This window comes from Plectropomus leopardus, unplaced genomic scaffold, assembly GCF_026936395.1.
Source record: "Plectropomus leopardus strain MGB_pleo_1.0 unplaced genomic scaffold, ASM2693639v1 Contig44, whole genome shotgun sequence".
Lineage (NCBI taxonomy): Eukaryota > Metazoa > Chordata > Actinopteri > Perciformes > Serranidae > Plectropomus > Plectropomus leopardus.
In genome coordinates this window covers 21,224-37,726 of record NW_028274718.1, presented here as the reverse complement: position 1 = coordinate 37,726, position 16,503 = coordinate 21,224, and the positions used below count along the sequence as shown (strand labels likewise).

General features: G+C 48.5%; 19 non-coding genes across 19 annotated transcripts; all 19 read right to left on the bottom strand.

The window, feature by feature from the left end:
* Positions 1 to 650: 650 nt before the first annotated feature.
* LOC148185388 (U6 spliceosomal RNA) lies at positions 651 to 757 on the bottom strand. Its single transcript, XR_015775981.1, has one exon. It is a non-coding gene; the product is annotated as a U6 spliceosomal RNA (small nuclear RNA).
* Positions 758 to 1,582: 825 nt separating this feature from the next.
* On the bottom strand, positions 1,583 to 1,689 carry LOC148185387 (U6 spliceosomal RNA). The gene has a single exon (XR_015776022.1). It is a non-coding gene; the product is annotated as a U6 spliceosomal RNA (small nuclear RNA).
* Positions 1,690 to 2,227: 538 nt separating this feature from the next.
* Positions 2,228 to 2,334, bottom strand: LOC148185386 (U6 spliceosomal RNA). The gene has a single exon (XR_015776021.1). It is a non-coding gene; the product is annotated as a U6 spliceosomal RNA (small nuclear RNA).
* Positions 2,335 to 2,869: 535 nt separating this feature from the next.
* LOC148185385 (U6 spliceosomal RNA) lies at positions 2,870 to 2,976 on the bottom strand. The gene has a single exon (XR_015776020.1). It is a non-coding gene; the product is annotated as a U6 spliceosomal RNA (small nuclear RNA).
* An 828-nt stretch (positions 2,977 to 3,804) lies between these two features.
* LOC148185384 (U6 spliceosomal RNA) lies at positions 3,805 to 3,911 on the bottom strand. The gene has a single exon (XR_015776018.1). It is a non-coding gene; the product is annotated as a U6 spliceosomal RNA (small nuclear RNA).
* Positions 3,912 to 4,739: 828 nt separating this feature from the next.
* On the bottom strand, positions 4,740 to 4,846 carry LOC148185383 (U6 spliceosomal RNA). The gene has a single exon (XR_015776017.1). It is a non-coding gene; the product is annotated as a U6 spliceosomal RNA (small nuclear RNA).
* Positions 4,847 to 5,384: 538 nt separating this feature from the next.
* LOC148185382 (U6 spliceosomal RNA) lies at positions 5,385 to 5,491 on the bottom strand. The gene has a single exon (XR_015776016.1). It is a non-coding gene; the product is annotated as a U6 spliceosomal RNA (small nuclear RNA).
* A 536-nt stretch (positions 5,492 to 6,027) lies between these two features.
* On the bottom strand, positions 6,028 to 6,134 carry LOC148185381 (U6 spliceosomal RNA). Its single transcript, XR_015775980.1, has one exon. It is a non-coding gene; the product is annotated as a U6 spliceosomal RNA (small nuclear RNA).
* An 823-nt stretch (positions 6,135 to 6,957) lies between these two features.
* Positions 6,958 to 7,064, bottom strand: LOC148185380 (U6 spliceosomal RNA). Its single transcript, XR_015776015.1, has one exon. It is a non-coding gene; the product is annotated as a U6 spliceosomal RNA (small nuclear RNA).
* A 536-nt stretch (positions 7,065 to 7,600) lies between these two features.
* LOC148185379 (U6 spliceosomal RNA) lies at positions 7,601 to 7,707 on the bottom strand. Its single transcript, XR_015776014.1, has one exon. It is a non-coding gene; the product is annotated as a U6 spliceosomal RNA (small nuclear RNA).
* Positions 7,708 to 8,530: 823 nt separating this feature from the next.
* LOC148185378 (U6 spliceosomal RNA) lies at positions 8,531 to 8,637 on the bottom strand. The gene has a single exon (XR_015775995.1). It is a non-coding gene; the product is annotated as a U6 spliceosomal RNA (small nuclear RNA).
* A 535-nt stretch (positions 8,638 to 9,172) lies between these two features.
* LOC148185377 (U6 spliceosomal RNA) lies at positions 9,173 to 9,279 on the bottom strand. The gene has a single exon (XR_015775994.1). It is a non-coding gene; the product is annotated as a U6 spliceosomal RNA (small nuclear RNA).
* Positions 9,280 to 10,102: 823 nt separating this feature from the next.
* On the bottom strand, positions 10,103 to 10,209 carry LOC148185376 (U6 spliceosomal RNA). The gene has a single exon (XR_015775979.1). It is a non-coding gene; the product is annotated as a U6 spliceosomal RNA (small nuclear RNA).
* Positions 10,210 to 11,035: 826 nt separating this feature from the next.
* LOC148185375 (U6 spliceosomal RNA) lies at positions 11,036 to 11,142 on the bottom strand. Its single transcript, XR_015776013.1, has one exon. It is a non-coding gene; the product is annotated as a U6 spliceosomal RNA (small nuclear RNA).
* An 825-nt stretch (positions 11,143 to 11,967) lies between these two features.
* On the bottom strand, positions 11,968 to 12,074 carry LOC148185374 (U6 spliceosomal RNA). The gene has a single exon (XR_015776012.1). It is a non-coding gene; the product is annotated as a U6 spliceosomal RNA (small nuclear RNA).
* An 826-nt stretch (positions 12,075 to 12,900) lies between these two features.
* Positions 12,901 to 13,007, bottom strand: LOC148185373 (U6 spliceosomal RNA). The gene has a single exon (XR_015776011.1). It is a non-coding gene; the product is annotated as a U6 spliceosomal RNA (small nuclear RNA).
* A 1,381-nt stretch (positions 13,008 to 14,388) lies between these two features.
* LOC148185372 (U6 spliceosomal RNA) lies at positions 14,389 to 14,495 on the bottom strand. The gene has a single exon (XR_015775978.1). It is a non-coding gene; the product is annotated as a U6 spliceosomal RNA (small nuclear RNA).
* Positions 14,496 to 15,032: 537 nt separating this feature from the next.
* LOC148185371 (U6 spliceosomal RNA) lies at positions 15,033 to 15,139 on the bottom strand. Its single transcript, XR_015775992.1, has one exon. It is a non-coding gene; the product is annotated as a U6 spliceosomal RNA (small nuclear RNA).
* An 828-nt stretch (positions 15,140 to 15,967) lies between these two features.
* LOC148185370 (U6 spliceosomal RNA) lies at positions 15,968 to 16,074 on the bottom strand. Its single transcript, XR_015776010.1, has one exon. It is a non-coding gene; the product is annotated as a U6 spliceosomal RNA (small nuclear RNA).
* Between the last annotated feature and the right edge of the window lie 429 nt (positions 16,075 to 16,503).

Genomic DNA, 16,503 nt, shown 5'->3' with positions numbered 1-16,503 from the left:
GTGCCGTCTGCACGTCCTTTCAGGTCACCTGCTGGGCTTTGAACCCAAGCAATCTCCTCCAATGACACAACTGAGGACAAGAATGAACCTCCTGGGAAACCTGAGCATGACTATGTGGAATCAGTTTTGGCTAAGCCTGTCAGCCAACAGTCGGAGCCAAGGATTGTGGGCCAGCTTTTCACTTGTGTCTTTTGTTTTGTTAAAGGCATAGTTTGGAATCAGGTTTAGTGAAAAACTGTCATAATGCAAATTTCCAACTTGTTGTGGCTGGTAAATGCTGAGGGGTTCCCACAGGAAGCTGACTGGACACGAGTCCCCTTAGTTGCTCCGACCGCCTTTGAGTTGTTTCCGCAGCTAGGGCAAAAAGCATGTGTATGTGGAATCAGATTTTGGCTAAGTCTTTCAGCCAACAGTCGGTGCCAAGGCTTGTGGGCCAGCTTTTCACTTGTGTCCTTTGTTTTGTTAAAGGCATAGTTTGGAATCAGGCTCGGTAAAAAACTGCCTAGGCTAGGTTCTTGACAGTGTCATAATGCAAATTTCCAACTTGTTGTTGTGGCTGTTAAATGCTGAGGGGTTCCCCACAGGAAGCTGACTGGACACGAGTCCCCCTTAGTTGCTCCGACCGCCTTGAGTTATTTCCGCAGCTAGGGCAAAAGTGGAAACGCTTCACGGATATGCGTGTCATCCTTTCGCAGGGGCCATGCTAATCTTCTCTGTATCGTTTCCAATTTTTCATATGTGCTGCCTGAGCGAGCACAAGTGCCCCTCTGAGCTGCCTTTCTTTTGACCCCTTGGTGGGGAACGACACCTTTAAAACGGTGTTGGCAGGAGGTCTGCAACACTGAGTAGGCGGTACTCTTAAACGTGACAATGACGAGTTGAGAGGTCTTTCTGTTTTACATATCAATGTCTATGCAATACGTCGTGGCTAGTGCCGTCTGCACGTCCTTTCAGGTCACCTGCTGGGCTTTGAACCCAAGCAATCTCCTCCAATGACACAACTGAGGCCAAGAATGAACCTCCTGGGCAACCTGAGCATGTCTACGTGGAATCAGTTTTTGGCTAAGCCTGTCAGCCAACAGTTGGAGCCAAGGCTTGTGGGCCAGCTTTTCACTTGTGTCCTTTGTTTTGTTAAAGGCATAGTTTGGAATCAGGCTTGGTGCAAAACTGTCATAATGCAAATTTCCATCTTGTTGTGGCTGGTAAATGCTGAGGGGTTCCCCACAGGAAGCTGACTGGACACGAGTCCCCCTTAGTTGCTCCGACCGCCTTGAGTTGTTTCCGCAGCTAGGGCAAAAGCATGTGTATGTGGAATCAGATTTTGGCTAAGTCTTTCAGCCAACAGTCGGTGCCAAGGATTGTGGGCCAGCTTTTCACTTGTGTCCTTTGTTTTGTTAAAGGCATAGTTTGGAATCAGGCTCGGTAAAAACTGCCTAGGCTAGGTTCTTGACAGTGTCATAATGCAAATTTCCAACTTCTTGTTGTGGCTGTTAAATGCTGAGGGGTTCCCCACAGGAAGCTGACTGGACACGAGTCCCCCTTAGTTGCTCCGACCGCCTTGAGTTATTTCCGCAGCTAGGGCAAAAAGTGGAAACGCTTCACGGATATGCGTGTCATCCTTTCGCAGGGGCCATGCTAATCTTCTCTGTATCGTTTCCAATTTTTCATATGTGCTGCCTGAGCGAGCACAAGTGCCCCTCTGAGCTGCCTTTCTTTTGACCCCCTTGGTGGGGGAACGACACCTTTAAAACGGTGTTGGCAGGAGGTCTGCAACACTGAGTAGGCGGTACTCTTAAACGTGACAATGACGAGTTGAGAGGTCTTTCTGTTTTACATATCAATGTCTATGCAATACGTCGTGGCTAGTGCCGTCTGCACGTCCTTTCAGGTCACCTGCTGGGCTTTGAACCCAAGCAATCTCCTCCAATGACACAACTGAGGACAAGAATGAACCTCCTGGGCAACCTGAGCATGTCTATGTGGAATCAGTTTTGGCTAAGCCTGTCAGCCAACAGTCGGAGCCAAGGATTGTGGGCCAGCTTTTCACTTGTGTCTTTTGTTTTGTTAAAGGCATAGTTTGGAATCAGGTTTAGTGAAAAACTGTCATAATGCAAATTTCCAACTTGTTGTGGCTGGTAAATGCTGAGGGGTTCCCCACAGGAAGCTGACTGGACACGAGTCCCCCTTAGTTGCTCCGACCGCCTTGAGTTATTTCCGCAGCTAGGGCAAAAAGTGGAAACGCTTCACGGATATGCGTGTCATCCTTTCGCAGGGGCCATGCTAATCTTCTCTGTATCGTTTCCAATTTTTCATATGTGCTGCCTGAGCGAGCACAAGTGCCCCTCTTCGCTGCCTTTCTTTTGACCCCTTGGTGGGGAACGACACCTTTAAAACGGTGTTGGCAGGAGGTCTGCAACACTGAGTAGGCGGTACTCTTAAACGTGACAATGACGAGTTGAGAGGTCTTTCTGTTTTACATATCAATGTCTATGCAATACGTCGTGGCTAGTGCCGTCTGCACGTCCTTTCAGGTCACCTGCTGGGCTTTGAACCCAAGCAATCTCCTCCAATGACACAACTGAGGACAAGAATGAACCTCCTGGGCAACCTGAGCATGTCTACGTGGAATCAGTTTTTGGCTAAGCCTGTCAGCCAACAGTCGGAGCCAAGGATTGTGGGCCAGCTTTTCACTTGTGTCTTTTGTTTTGTTAAAGGCATAGTTTGGAATCAGGTTTAGTGAAAAACTGTCATAATGCAAATTTCCAACTTGTTGTGGCTGGTAAATGCTGAGGGTTCCCCACAGGAAGCTGACTGGACACGAGTCCCCTTAGTTGCTCCGACCGCCTTGAGTTATTTCCGCAGCTAGGGCAAAAAGTGGAAACGCTTCACGGATATGCGTGTCATCCTTTCGCAGGGGCCATGCTAATCTTCTCTGTATCGTTTCCAATTTTTCATATGTGCTGCCTGAGCGAGCACAAGTGCCCCTCTGAGCTGCCTTTCTTTTGACCCCCTTGGTGGGGGAACGACACCTTTAAAACGGTGTTGGCAGGAGGTCTGCAACACTGAGTAGGCGGTACTCTTAAACGTGACAATGACGAGTTGAGAGGTCTTTCTGTTTTACATATCAATGTCTATGCAATACGTCGTGGCTAGTGCCGTCTGCACGTCCTTTCAGGTCACCTGCTGGGCTTTGAACCCAAGCAATCTCCTCCAATGACACAACTGAGGACAAGAATGAACCTCCTGGGCAACCTGAGCATGTCTACGTGGAATCAGTTTTTGGCTAAGCCTGTCAGCCAACAGTCGGAGCCAAGGCTTGTGGGCCAGCTTTTCACTTGTGTCCTTTGTTTTGTTAAAGGCATAGTTTGGAATCAGGCTTGGTGAAAAACTGTCATAATGCAAATTTCCAACTTGTTGTGGCTGGTAAATTCTGAGGGGTTCCCCACAGGAAGCTGACTGGACACGAGTCCCCCTTAGTTGCTCCGACCGCCTTGAGTTGTTTCCGCAGCTAGGGCAAAAGCATGTGTATGTGGAATCAGATTTTGGCTAAGTCTTTCAGCCAACAGTCGGTGCCAAGGCTTGTGGGCCAGCTTTTCACTTGTGTCCTTTGTTTTGTTAAAGGCATAGTTTGGAATCAGGCTCGGTAAAAAACTGCCTAGGCTAGGTTCTTGACAGTGTCATAATGCAAATTTCCAACTTCTTGTTGTGGCTGTTAAATGCTGAGGGGTTCCCCACAGGAAGCTGACTGGACACGAGTCCCCCTTAGTTGCTCCGACCGCCTTGAGTTATTTCCGCAGCTAGGGCAAAAAGTGGAAACGCTTCACGGATATGCGTGTCATCCTTTCGCAGGGGCCATGCTAATCTTCTCTGTATCGTTTCCAATTTTTCATATGTGCTGCCTGAGCGAGCACAAGTGCCCCTCTGAGCTGCCTTTCTTTTGACCCCCTTGGTGGGGGAACGACACCTTTAAAACGGTGTTGGCAGGAGGTCTGCAACACTGAGTAGGCGGTACTCTTAAACGTGACAATGACGAGTTGAGAGGTCTTTCTGTTTTACATATCAATGTCTATGCAATACGTCGTGGCTAGTGCCGTCTGCACGTCCTTTCAGGTCACCTGCTGGGCTTTGAACCCAAGCAATCTCCTCCAATGACACAACTGAGGACAAGAATGAACCTCCTGGGCAACCTGAGCATGTCTACGTGGAATCAGTTTTTGGCTAAGCCTGTCAGCCAACAGTCGGAGCCAAGGCTTGTGGGCCAGCTTTTCACTTGTGTCCTTTGTTTTGTTAAAGGCATAGTTTGGAATCAGGCTTGGTGAAAAACTGTCATAATGCAAATTTTCAACTTGTTGTGGCTGGTAAATGCTGAGGGGTTCCCCACAGGAAGCTGACTGGACACGAGTCCCCCTTAGTTGCTCCGACCGCCTTGAGTTGTTTCCGCAGCTAGGGCAAAAGCATGTGTATGTGGAATCAGATTTTGGCTAAGTCTTTCAGCCAACAGTCGGTGCCAAGGCTTGTGGGCCAGCTTTTCACTTGTGTCCTTTGTTTTGTTAAAGGCATAGTTTGGAATCAGGCTCGGTAAAAAACTGCCTAGGCTAGGTTCTTGACAGTGTCATAATGCAAATTTCCAACTTGTTGTTGTGGCTGTTAAATGCTGAGGGGTTCCCCACAGGAAGCTGACTGGACACGAGTCCCCCTTAGTTGCTCCGACCGCCTTGAGTTATTTCCGCAGCTAGGGCAAAAAGTGGAAACGCTTCACGGATATGCGTGTCATCCTTTCGCAGGGGCCATGCTAATCTTCTCTGTATCGTTTCCAATTTTTCATATGTGCTGCCTGAGCGAGCACAAGTGCCCCTCTGAGCTGCCTTTGTTTTGACACCCTTGGTGGGGAACGACACCTTTAAAACGGTGTTGGCAGGAGGTCTGCAACACTGAGTAGGCGGTACTCTTAAACGTGACAATGACGAGTTGAGAGGTCTTTCTGTTTTACATATCAATGTCTATGCAATACGTCGTGGCTAGTGCCGTCTGCACGTCCTTTCAGGTCACCTGCTGGGCTTTGAACCCAAGCAATCTCCTCCAATGACACAACTGAGGACAAGAATGAACCTCCTGGGCAACCTGAGCATGTCTATGTGGAATCAGTTTTTGGCTAAGCCTGTCAGCCAACAGTCGGAGCCAAGGATTGTGGGCCAGCTTTTCACTTGTGTCTTTTGTTTTGTTAAAGGCATAGTTTGGAATCAGGTTTAGTGAAAAACTGTCATAATGCAAATTTCCAACTTGTTGTGGCTGGTAAATGCTGAGGGGTTCCCCACAGGAAGCTGACTGGACACGAGTCCCCCTTAGTTGCTCCGACCGCCTTGAGTTATTTCCGCAGCTAGGGCAAAAAGTGGAAACGCTTCACGGATATGCGTGTCATCCTTTCGCAGGGGCCATGCTAATCTTCTCTGTATCGTTTCCAATTTTTCATATGTGCTGCCTGAGCGAGCACAAGTGCCCCTCTGAGCTGCCTTCGTTTTGACCCCCTTGGTGGGGAACGACACCTTTAAAACGGTGTTGGCAGGAGGTCTGCAACACTGAGTAGGCGGTACTCTTAAACGTGACAATGACGAGTTGAGAGGTCTTTCTGTTTTACATATCAATGTCTATGCAATACGTCGTGGCTAGTGCCGTCTGCACGTCCTTTCAGGTCACCTGCTGGGCTTTGAACCCAAGCAATCTCCTCCAATGACACAACTGAGGACAAGAATGAACCTCCTGGGCAACCTGAGCATGTCTATGTGGAATCAGTTTTGGCTAAGCCTGTCAGCCAACAGTCGGAGCCAAGGATTGTGGGCCAGCTTTTCACTTGTGTCTTTTGTTTTGTTAAAGGCATAGTTTGGAATCAGGTTTAGTGAAAAACTGTCATAATGCAAATTTCCAACTTGTTGTGGCTGGTAAATGCTGAGGGGTTCCCCACAGGAAGCTGACTGGACACGAGTCCCCCTTAGTTGCTCCGACCGCCTTGAGTTATTTCCGCAGCTAGGGCAAAAGTGGAAACGCTTCACGGATATGCGTGTCATCCTTTCGCAGGGGCCATGCTAATCTTCTCTGTATCGTTTCCAATTTTTCATATGTGCTGCCTGAGCGAGCACAAGTGCCCCTCTGAGCTGCCTTTCTTTTGACCCCTTGGTGGGGGAACGACACCTTTAAAACGGTGTTGGCAGGAGGTCTGCAACACTGAGTAGGCGGTACTCTTAAACGTGACAATGACGAGTTGAGAGGTCTTTCTGTTTTACATATCAATGTCTATGCAATACGTCGTGGCTAGTGCCGTCTGCACGTCCTTTCAGGTCACCTGCTGGGCTTTGAACCCAAGCAATCTCCTCCAATGACACAACTGAGGACAAGAATGAACCTCCTGGGCAACCTGAGCATGTCTACGTGGAATCAGTTTTGGCTAAGCCTGTCAGCCAACAGTCGGAGCCAAGGCTTGTGGGCCAGCTTTTCACTTGTGTCTTTTGTTTTGTTAAAGGCATAGTTTGGAATCAGGCTTAGTGAAAACTGTCATAATGCAAATTTCCAACTTGTTGTGGCTGGTAAATGCTGAGGGGTTCCCACAGGAAGCTGACTGGACACGAGTCCCCTTCGTTGCTCCGACCGCCGTGAGTTGTTTCCGCAGCTAGGGCAAAAAGCATGTGTATGTGGAATCAGATTTTGGTTAAGTCTTTCAGCCAACAGTCGGTGCCAAGGCTTGTGGGCCAGCTTTTTACTTGTGTCCTTTGTTTTGTTAAAGGCATAGTTTGGAATCAGGATCGGTAAAAACTGCCTAGGCTAGGTTCTTGACAGTGTCATAATGCAAATTTCCAACTTGTTGTTGTGGCTGTTAAATGCTGAGGGGTTCCCCACAGGAAGCTGACTGGACACGAGTCCCCTTAGTTGCTCCGACCGCCTTTGAGTTATTTCCGCAGCTAGGGCAAAAAGTGGAAACGCTTCACGGATATGCGTGTCATCCTTTCGCAGGGGCCATGCTAATCTTCTCTGTATCGTTTCCAATTTTTCATATGTGCTGCCTGAGCGAGCACAAGTGCCCCTCTGAGCTGCCTTTCTTTTGACCCCTTTGGTGGGGAACGACACCTTTAAAACGGTGTTGGCAGGAGGTCTGCAACACTGAGTAGGCGGTACTCTTAAACGTGACAATGACGAGTTGAGAGGTCTTTCTGTTTTACATATCAATGTCTATGCAATACGTCGTGGCTAGTGCCGTCTGCACGTCCTTTCAGGTCACCTGCTGGGCTTTGAACCCAAGCAATCTCCTCCAATGACACAACTGAGGACAAGAATGAACCTCCTGGGCAACCTGAGCATGTCTATGTGGAATCAGTTTTTGGCTAAGCCTGTCAGCCAACAGTCGGAGCCAAGGATTGTGGGCCAGCTTTTCACTTGTGTCTTTTGTTTTGTTAAAGGCATAGTTTGGAATCAGGTTTAGTGAAAACTGTCATAATGCAAATTTCCAACTTGTTGTGGCTGGTAAATGCTGAGGGGTTCCCACAGGAAGCTGACTGGACACGAGTCCCCCTTAGTTGCTCCGACCGCCTTGAGTTATTTCCGCAGCTAGGGCAAAAAGTGGAAACGCTTCACGGATATGCGTGTCATCCTTTCGCAGGGGCCATGCTAATCTTCTCTGTATCGTTTCCAATTTTTCATATGTGCTGCCTGAGCGAGCACAAGTGCCCCTCTGAGCTGCCTTTCTTTTGACCCCTTGGTGGGGGAACGACACCTTTAAAACGGTGTTGGCAGGAGGTCTGCAACACTGAGTAGGCGGTACTCTTAAACGTGACAATGACGAGTTGAGAGGTCTTTCTGTTTTACATATCAATGTCTATGCACACGTCGTGGCTAGTGCCGTCTGTACGTCCTTTCAGGTCACCTGCTGAGCTTTGAACCCAAGCAATCTCCTCCAATGACACAACTGAGGACAAGAATGAACCTCCTGGGCAACCTGAGCATGTCTACGTGGAATCAGTTTTTGGCTAAGCCTGTCAGCCAACAGTCGGAGCCAAGGATTGTGGGCCAGCTTTTCACTTGTGTCTTTTGTTTTGTTAAAGGCATAGTTTGGAATCAGGTTTAGTGAAAAACTGTCATAATGCAAATTTCCAACTTGTTGTGGCTGGTAAATGCTGAGGGGTTCCCACAGGAAGCTGACTGGACACGAGTCCCCTCAGTTGCTCCGACCGCCTTGAGTTGTTTCCGCAGCTAGGGCAAAAAGCATGTGTATGTGGAATCAGATTTTGGCTAAGTCTTTCAGCCAACAGTCGGTGCCAAGGCTTGTGGGCCAGCTTTTCACTTGTGTCCTTTGTTTTGTTAAAGGCATAGTTTGGAATCAGGCTCGGTAAAAACTGCCTAGGCTAGGTTCTTGACAGTGTCATAATGCAAATTTCCAACTTGTTGTTGTGGCTGTTAAATGCTGAGGGGTTCCCCACAGGAAGCTGACTGGACACGAGTCCCCCTTAGTTGCTCCGACCGCCTTGAGTTATTTCCGCAGCTAGGGCAAAAGTGGAAACGCTTCACGGATATGCGTGTCATCCTTTCGCAGGGGCCATGCTAATCTTCTCTGTATCGCTTCCAATTTTTCATATGTGCTGCCTGAGCGAGCACAAGTGCCCCTCTGAGCTGCCTTCCTTTTGACCCCTTGGTGGGGAACGACACCTTTAAAACGGTGTTGGCAGGAGGTCTGCAACACTGAGTAGGCGGTACTCTTAAACGTGACAATGACGAGTTGAGAGGTCTTTCTGTTTTACATATCAATGTCTATGCAATACGTCGTGGCTAGTGCCGTCTGCACGTCCTTTCAGGTCACCTGCTGGGCTTTGAACCCAAGCAATCTCCTCCAATGACACAACTGAGGACAAGAATGAACCTCCTGGGCAACCTGAGCATGTCTATGTGGAATCAGTTTTGGCTAAGCCTGTCAGCCAACAGTCGGAGCCAAGGATTGTGGGCCAGCTTTTCACTTGTGTCTTTTGTTTTGTTAAAGGCATAGTTTGGAATCAGGTTTAGTGAAAAACTGTCATAATGCAAATTTCCAACTTGTTGTGGCTGGTAAATGCTGAGGGGTTCCCCACAGGAAGCTGACTGGACACGAGTCCCCCTTAGTTGCTCCGACCGCCTTGAGTTATTTCCGCAGCTAGGGCAAAAGTGGAAACGCTTCACGGATATGCGTGTCATCCTTTCGCAGGGGCCATGCTAATCTTCTCTGTATCGCTTCCAATTTTTCATATGTGCTGCCTGAGCGAGCACAAGTGCCCCTCTGAGCTGCCTTTCTTTTGACCCCTTGGTGGGGAACGACACCTTTAAACGGTGTTGGCAGGAGGTCTGCAACACTGAGTAGGCGGTACTCTTAAACGTGACAATGACGAGTTGAGAGGTCTTTCTGTTTTACATATCAATGTCTATGCAATACGTCGTGGCTAGTGCCGTCTGCACGTCCTTTCAGGTCACCTGCTGGGCTTTGAACCCAAGCAATCTCCTCCAATGACACAACTGAGGACAAGAATGAACCTCCTGGGCAACCTGAGCATGTCTATGTGGAATCAGTTTTTGGCTAAGCCTGTCAGCCAACAGTCGGAGCCAAGGATTGTGGGCCAGCTTTTCACTTGTGTCTTTTGTTTTGTTAAAGGCATAGTTTGGAATCAGGTTTAGTGAAAAACTGTCATAATGCAAATTTCCAACTTGTTGTGGCTGGTAAATGCTGAGGGTTCCCCACAGGAAGCTGACTGGACACGAGTCCCCTTAGTTGCTCCGACCGCCTTGAGTTGTTTCCGCAGCTAGGGCAAAAAGCATGTGTATGTGGAATCAGATTTTGGCTAAGTCTTTCAGCCAACAGTCGGTGCCAAGGCTTGTGGGCCAGCTTTTCACTTGTGTCCTTTGTTTTGTTAAAGGCATAGTTTGGAATCAGGCTCGGTAAAAAACTGCCTAGGCTAGGTTCTTGACAGTGTCATAATGCAAATTTCCAACTTGTTGTTGTGGCTGTTAAATGCTGTGGAGTTCCCACAGGAAGCTGACTGGACACGAGTCCCCCTTAGTTGCTCCGACCGCCTTTGAGTTATTTCCGCAGCTAGGGCAAAAGTGGAAACGCTTCACGGATATGCGTGTCATCCTTTCGCAGGGGCCATGCTAATCTTCTCTGTATCGTTTCCAATTTTTCATATGTGCTGCCTGAGCGAGCACAAGTGCCCCTCTGAGCTGCCTTCCTTTTGACCCCTTGGTGGGGAACGACACCTTTAAAACGGTGTTGGCAGGAGGTCTGCAACACTGAGTAGGCGGTACTCTTAAACGTGACAATGACGAGTTGAGAGGTCTTTCTGTTTTACATATCAATGTCTATGCAATACGTCGTGGCTAGTGCCGTCTGCACGTCCTTTCAGGTCACCTGCTGGGCTTTGAACCCAAGCAATCTCCTCCAATGACACAACTGAGGACAAGAATGAACCTCCTGGGCAACCTGAGCATGTCTACGTGGAATCAGTTTTTGGCTAAGCCTGTCAGCCAACAGTCGGAGCCAAGGCTTGTGGGCCAGCTTTTCACTTGTGTCCTTTGTTTTGTTAAAGGCATAGTTTGGAATCAGGCTTGGTGAAAAACTGTCATAATGCAAATTTCCAACTTGTTGTGGCTGGTAAATTCTGAGGGGTTCCCCACAGGAAGCTGACTGGACACGAGTCCCCCTTAGTTGCTCCGACCGCCTTGAGTTGTTTCCGCAGCTAGGGCAAAAAGCATGTGTATGTGGAATCAGATTTTGGCTAAGTCTTTCAGCCAACAGTCGGTGCCACGGCTTGTGGGCCAGCTTTTCACTTGTGACCTTTGTTTTGTTAAAGGCATAGTTTGGAATCAGGCTCGGTAAAAAACTGCCTAGGCTAGGTTCTTGACAGTGTCATAATGCAAATTTCCAACTTGTTGTTGTGGCTGTTAAATGCTGAGGGGTTCCCCACAGGAAGCTGACTGGACACGAGTCCCCTTAGTTGCTCCGACCGCCTTGAGTTATTTCCGCAGCTAGGGCAAAAAGTGGAAACGCTTCACGGATATGCGTGTCATCCTTTCGCAGGGGCCATGCTAATCTTCTCTGTATCGTTTCCAATTTTTCATATGTGCTGCCTGAGCGAGCACAAGTGCCCCTCTGAGCTGCCTTTCTTTTGACCCCTTGGTGGGGAACGACACCTTTAAAACGGTGTTGGCAGGAGGTCTGCAACACTGAGTAGGCGGTACTCTTAAACGTGACAATGACGAGTTGAGAGGTCTTTCTGTTTTACATATCAATGTCGATGCAATACGTCGTGGCTAGTGCCGTCTGCACGTCCTTTCAGGTCACCTGCTGGGCTTTGAACCCAAGCAATCTCCTCCAATGACACAACTGAGGACAAGAATGAACCTCCCTAGCACCCAAAGCATGTCTACGTGGAATCAGATTTTGGCTAAGTCTGTCAGCCAACAGTCGGAGCCAAGGCTTGTGGGCCAGCTTTTCACTTGTGTCCTTTGTTTTGTTAAAGGCATAGTTTGGAATCAGGCTTAGTGAAAACTGTCATAATGCAAACTTCCAAGTTGTTGTGGCTGGTAAATTCTGAGGGGTTCCCCACAGGAAGCTGACTGGACACGAGTCCCCCTTAGTTGCTCCGACCGCCTTGAGTTGTTTCCGCAGCTAGGGCAAAAAGCATGTGTATGTGGAATCAGATTTTGGCTAAGTCTTTCAGCCAACAGTCGGTGCCAAGGCTTGTGGGCCAGCTTTTTACTTGTGTCCTTTGTTTTGTTAAAGGCATAGTTTGGAATCAGGCTCGGTAAAAAACTGCCTAGGCCAGGTTCTTGACAGTGTCATAATGCAAATTTCCAACTTGTTGTTGTGGCTGTTACATGCTGAGGGTTCCCCACAGGAAGCTGACTGGACACGAGTCCCCTTAGTTGCTCCGACCGCCTTTGAGTTATTTCCGCAGCTAGGGCAAAAAGTGGAAACGCTTCACGGATATGCGTGTCATCCTTTCGCAGGGGCCATGCTAATCTTCTCTGTATCGTTTCCAATTTTTCATATGTGCTGCCTGAGCGAGCACAAGTGCCCCTCTGAGCTGCCTTCCTTTTGACCCCCTTGGTGGGGGAACGACACCTTTAAAACGGTGTTGGCAGGAGGTCTGCAACACTGAGTAGGCGGTACTCTTAAACGTGACAATGACGAGTTGAGAGGTCTTTCTGTTTTACATATCAATGTCTATGCAATACGTCGTGGCTAGTGCCGTCTGCACGTCCTTTCAGGTCACCTGCTGGGCTTTGAACCCAAGCAATCTCCTCCAATGACACAACTGAGGACAAGAATGAACCTCCTGGGCAACCTGAGCATGTCTACGTGGAATCAGTTTTTGGCTAAGCCTGTCAGCCAACAGTCGGTGCCAAGGCTTGTGGGCCAGCTTTTCACTTGTGTCCTTTGTTTTGTTAAAGGCATAGTTTGGAATCAGGCTTGGTCAAAAACTGTCCTAATGCAAATTTCCAACTTGTTGTGGCTGGTAAATGCTGAGGGTTCCCCACAGGAAGCTGACTGGACACGAGTCCCCTTAGTTGCTCCGACCGCCTTGAGTTGTTTCCGCAGCTAGGGCAAAAAGCATGTGTATGTGGAATCAGATTTTGGCTAAGTCTTTCAGCCAACAGTCGGTGCCAAGGCTTGTGGGCCAGCTTTTCACTTGTGTCCTTTGTTTTGTTAAAGGCATAGTTTGGAATCAGGCTTGGTGAAAACTGCCTAGGCTAGGTTCTTGACAGTGTCATAATGCAAATTTCCAACTTGTTGTTGTGGCTGTTAAATGCTGAGGGGTTCCCCACAGGAAGCTGACTGGACACGAGTCCCCCTTAGTTGCTCCGACCGCCTTGAGTTATTTCCGCAGCTAGGGCAAAAAGTGGAAACGCTTCACGGATATGCGTGTCATCCTTTCGCAGGGGCCATGCTAATCTTCTCTGTATCGTTTCCAATTTTTCATATGTGCTGCCTGAGCGAGCACAAGTGCCCCTCTGAGCTGCCTTTCTTTTGACCCCCTTGGTGGGGGAACGACACCTTTAAAACGGTGTTGGCAGGAGGTCTGCAACACTGAGTAGGCGGTACTCTTAAACGTGACAATGACGAGTTGAGAGGTCTTTCTGTTTTACATATCAATGTCTATGCAATACGTCGTGGCTAGTGCCGTCTGCACGTCCTTTCAGGTCACCTGCTGAGCTTTGAACCCAAGCAATCTCCTCCAATGACACAACTGAGGACAAGAATGAACCTCCTGGGCAACCTGAGCATGTCTATGTGGAATCAGTTTTTGGCTAAGCCTGTCAGCCAACAGTCGGAGCCAAGGATTGTGGGCCAGCTTTTCACTTGTGTCTTTTGTTTTGTTAAAGGCATAGTTTGGAATCAGGTTTAGTGAAAAACTGTCATAATGCAAATTTCCAACTTGTTGTGGCTGGTAAATGCTGAGGGGTTCCCCACAGGAAGCTGACTGGACACGAGTCCCCCTTAGTTGCTCCGACCGCCTTGAGTTGTTTCCGCAGCTAGGGCAAAAAGCATGTGTATGTGGAATCAGATTTTGGCTAAGTCTTTCAGCCAATAGTCGGTGCCAAGGCTTGTGGGCCAGCTTTTCACTTGTGTCCTTTGTTTTGTTAAAGGCATAGTTTGGAATCAGGCTTGGTCAAAAACTGTCCTAATGCAAATTTCCAACTTGTTGTGGCTGGTAAATGCTGAGGGGTTCCCCACAGGAAGCTGACTGGACACGAGTCCCCCTTAGTTGCTCCGACCGCCTTTGAGTTGTTTCCAGCTAGGGCAAAAAGCATGTGTATGTGGAATCAGATTTTGGCTAAGTCTTTCAGCCAACAGTCGGTGCCAAGGCTTGTGGGCCAGCTTTTCACTTGTGTCCTTTGTTTTGTTAAAGGCATAGTTTGGAATCAGGCTCGGTAAAAAACTGCCTAGGCTAGGTTCTTGACAGTGTCATAATGCAAATTTCCAACTTGTTGTTGTGGCTGTTAAATGCTGAGGGGTTCCCCACAGGAAGCTGACTGGACACGAGTCCCCCTTAGTTGCTCCGACCGCCTTGAGTTATTTCCGCAGCTAGGGCAAAAAGCATGTGTATGTGGAATCAGATTTTGGCTAAGTCTTTCAGCCAACAGTCGGTGCCAAGGCTTGTGGGCCAGCTTTTCACTTGTGTCCTTTGTTTTGTTAAAGGCATAGTTTGGAATCAGGCTCGGTAAAAAACTGCCTAGGCTAGGTTCTTGACAGTGTCATAATGCAAATTTCCAACTTGTTGTTGTGGCTGTTAAATGCTGAGGGGTTCCCCACAGGAAGCTGACTGGACACGAGTCCCCCTTAGTTGCTCCGACCGCCTTGAGTTATTTCCGCAGCTAGGGCAAAAGTGGAAACGCTTCACGGATATGCGTGTCATCCTTTCGCAGGGGCCATGCTAATCTTCTCTGTATCGTTTCCAATTTTTCATATGTGCTGCCTGAGCGAGCACAAGTGCCCCTCTGAGCTGCCTTCCTTTTGACCCCCTTGGTGGGGGAACGACACCTTTAAAACGGTGTTGGCAGGAGGTCTGCAACACTGAGTAGGTGGTACTCTTAAACGTGACAATGACGAGTTGAGAGGTCTTTCTGTTTTACATATCAATGTCTATGCAATACGTCGTGGCTAGTGCCGTCTGCACGTCCTTTCAGGTCACCTGCTGGGCTTTGAACCCAAGCAATCTCCTCCAATGACACAACTGAGGACAAGAATGAACCTCCTGGGCAACCTGAGCATGTCTATGTGGAATCAGTTTTTGGCTAAGCCTGTCAGCCAACAGTCGGAGCCAAGGATTGTGGGCCAGCTTTTCACTTGTGTCTTTTGTTTTGTTAAAGGCATAGTTTGGAATCAGGTTTAGTGAAAAACTGTCATAATGCAAATTTCCAACTTGTTGTGGCTGGTAAATGCTGAGGGGTTCCCACAGGAAGCTGACTGGACACGAGTCCCCTTAGTTGCTCCGACCGCCTTTGAGTTATTTCCGCAGCTAGGGCAAAAGTGGAAACGCTTCACGGATATGCGTGTCATCCTTTCGCAGGGGCCATGCTAATCTTCTCTGTATCGCTTCCAATTTTTCATATGTGCTGCCTGAGCGAGCACAAGTGCCCCTCTGAGCTGCCTTTCCTTTTGACCCCTTGGTGGGGGAACGACACCTTTAAAACGGTGTTGGCAGGAGGTCTGCAACACTGAGTAGGTGGTACTCTTAAACGTGACAATGACGAGTTGAGAGGTCTTTCTGTTTTACATATCAATGTCTATGCAATACGTCGTGGCTAGTGCCGTCTGCACGTCCTTTCAGGTCACCTGCTGGGCTTTGAACCCAAGCAATCTCCTCCAATGACACAACTGAGGACAAGAATGAACCTCCTGGGCAACCTGAGCATGTCTACGTGGAATCATTTTTGGCTAAGCCTGTCAGCCAACAGTTGGAGCCAAGGCTTGTGGGCCAGCTTTTCACTTGTGTCTTTTGTTTTGTTAAAGGCATAGTTTGGAATCAGGCTTAGTGAAAAACTGTCATAATGCAAATTTCCAACTTGTTGTGGCTGGTAAATGCTGAGGGGTTCCCCACAGGAAGCTGACTGGACACGAGTCCCCTTAGTTGCTCCGACCGCCTTTGAGTTGTTTCCGCAGCTAGGGCAAAAAGCATGTGTATGTGGAATCAGATTTTGGCTAAGTCTTTCAGCCAACAGTCGGTGCCAAGGCTTGTGGGCCAGCTTTTTACTTGTGTCCTTTGTTTTGTTAAAGGCATAGTTTGGAATCAGGCTCGGTAAAAACTGCCTAGGCTGGGTTCTTGACAGTGTCATAATGCAAATTTCCAACTTGTTGTTGTGGCTGTTAAATGCTGAGGGGTTCCCCACAGGAAGCTGACTGGACACGAGTCCCCCTTAGTTGCTCCGACCGCCTTTGAGTTATTTCCGCAGCTAGGGCAAAAAGTGGAAACGCTTCACGGATATGCGTGTCATCCTTTCGCAGGGGCCATGCTAATCTTCTCTGTATCGTTTCCAATTTTTCATATGTGCTGCCTGAGCGAGCACAAGTGCCCCTCTGAGCTGCCTTCCTTTTGACCCCCTTGGTGGGGAACGACACCTTTAAAACGGTGTTGGCAGGAGGTCTGCAACACTGAGTAGGCGGTACTCTTAAACGTGACAATGACGAGTTGAGAGGTCTTTCTGTTTTACATATCAATGTCTATGCAATACGTCGTGGCTAGTGCCGTCTGCACGTCCTTTCAGGTCACCTGCTGGGCTTTGAACCCAAGCAATCTCCTCCAATGACACAACTGAGGACAAGAATGAACCTCCTGGGCAACCTGAGCATGTCTACGTGGAATCAGTTTTTGGCTAAGCCTGTCAGCCAACAGTCGGAGCCAAGGATTGTGGGCCAGCTTTTCACTTGTGTCCTTTGTTTTGTTAAAGGCATAGTTTGGAATCAGGTTTAGTGAAAAACTGTCATAATGCAAATTT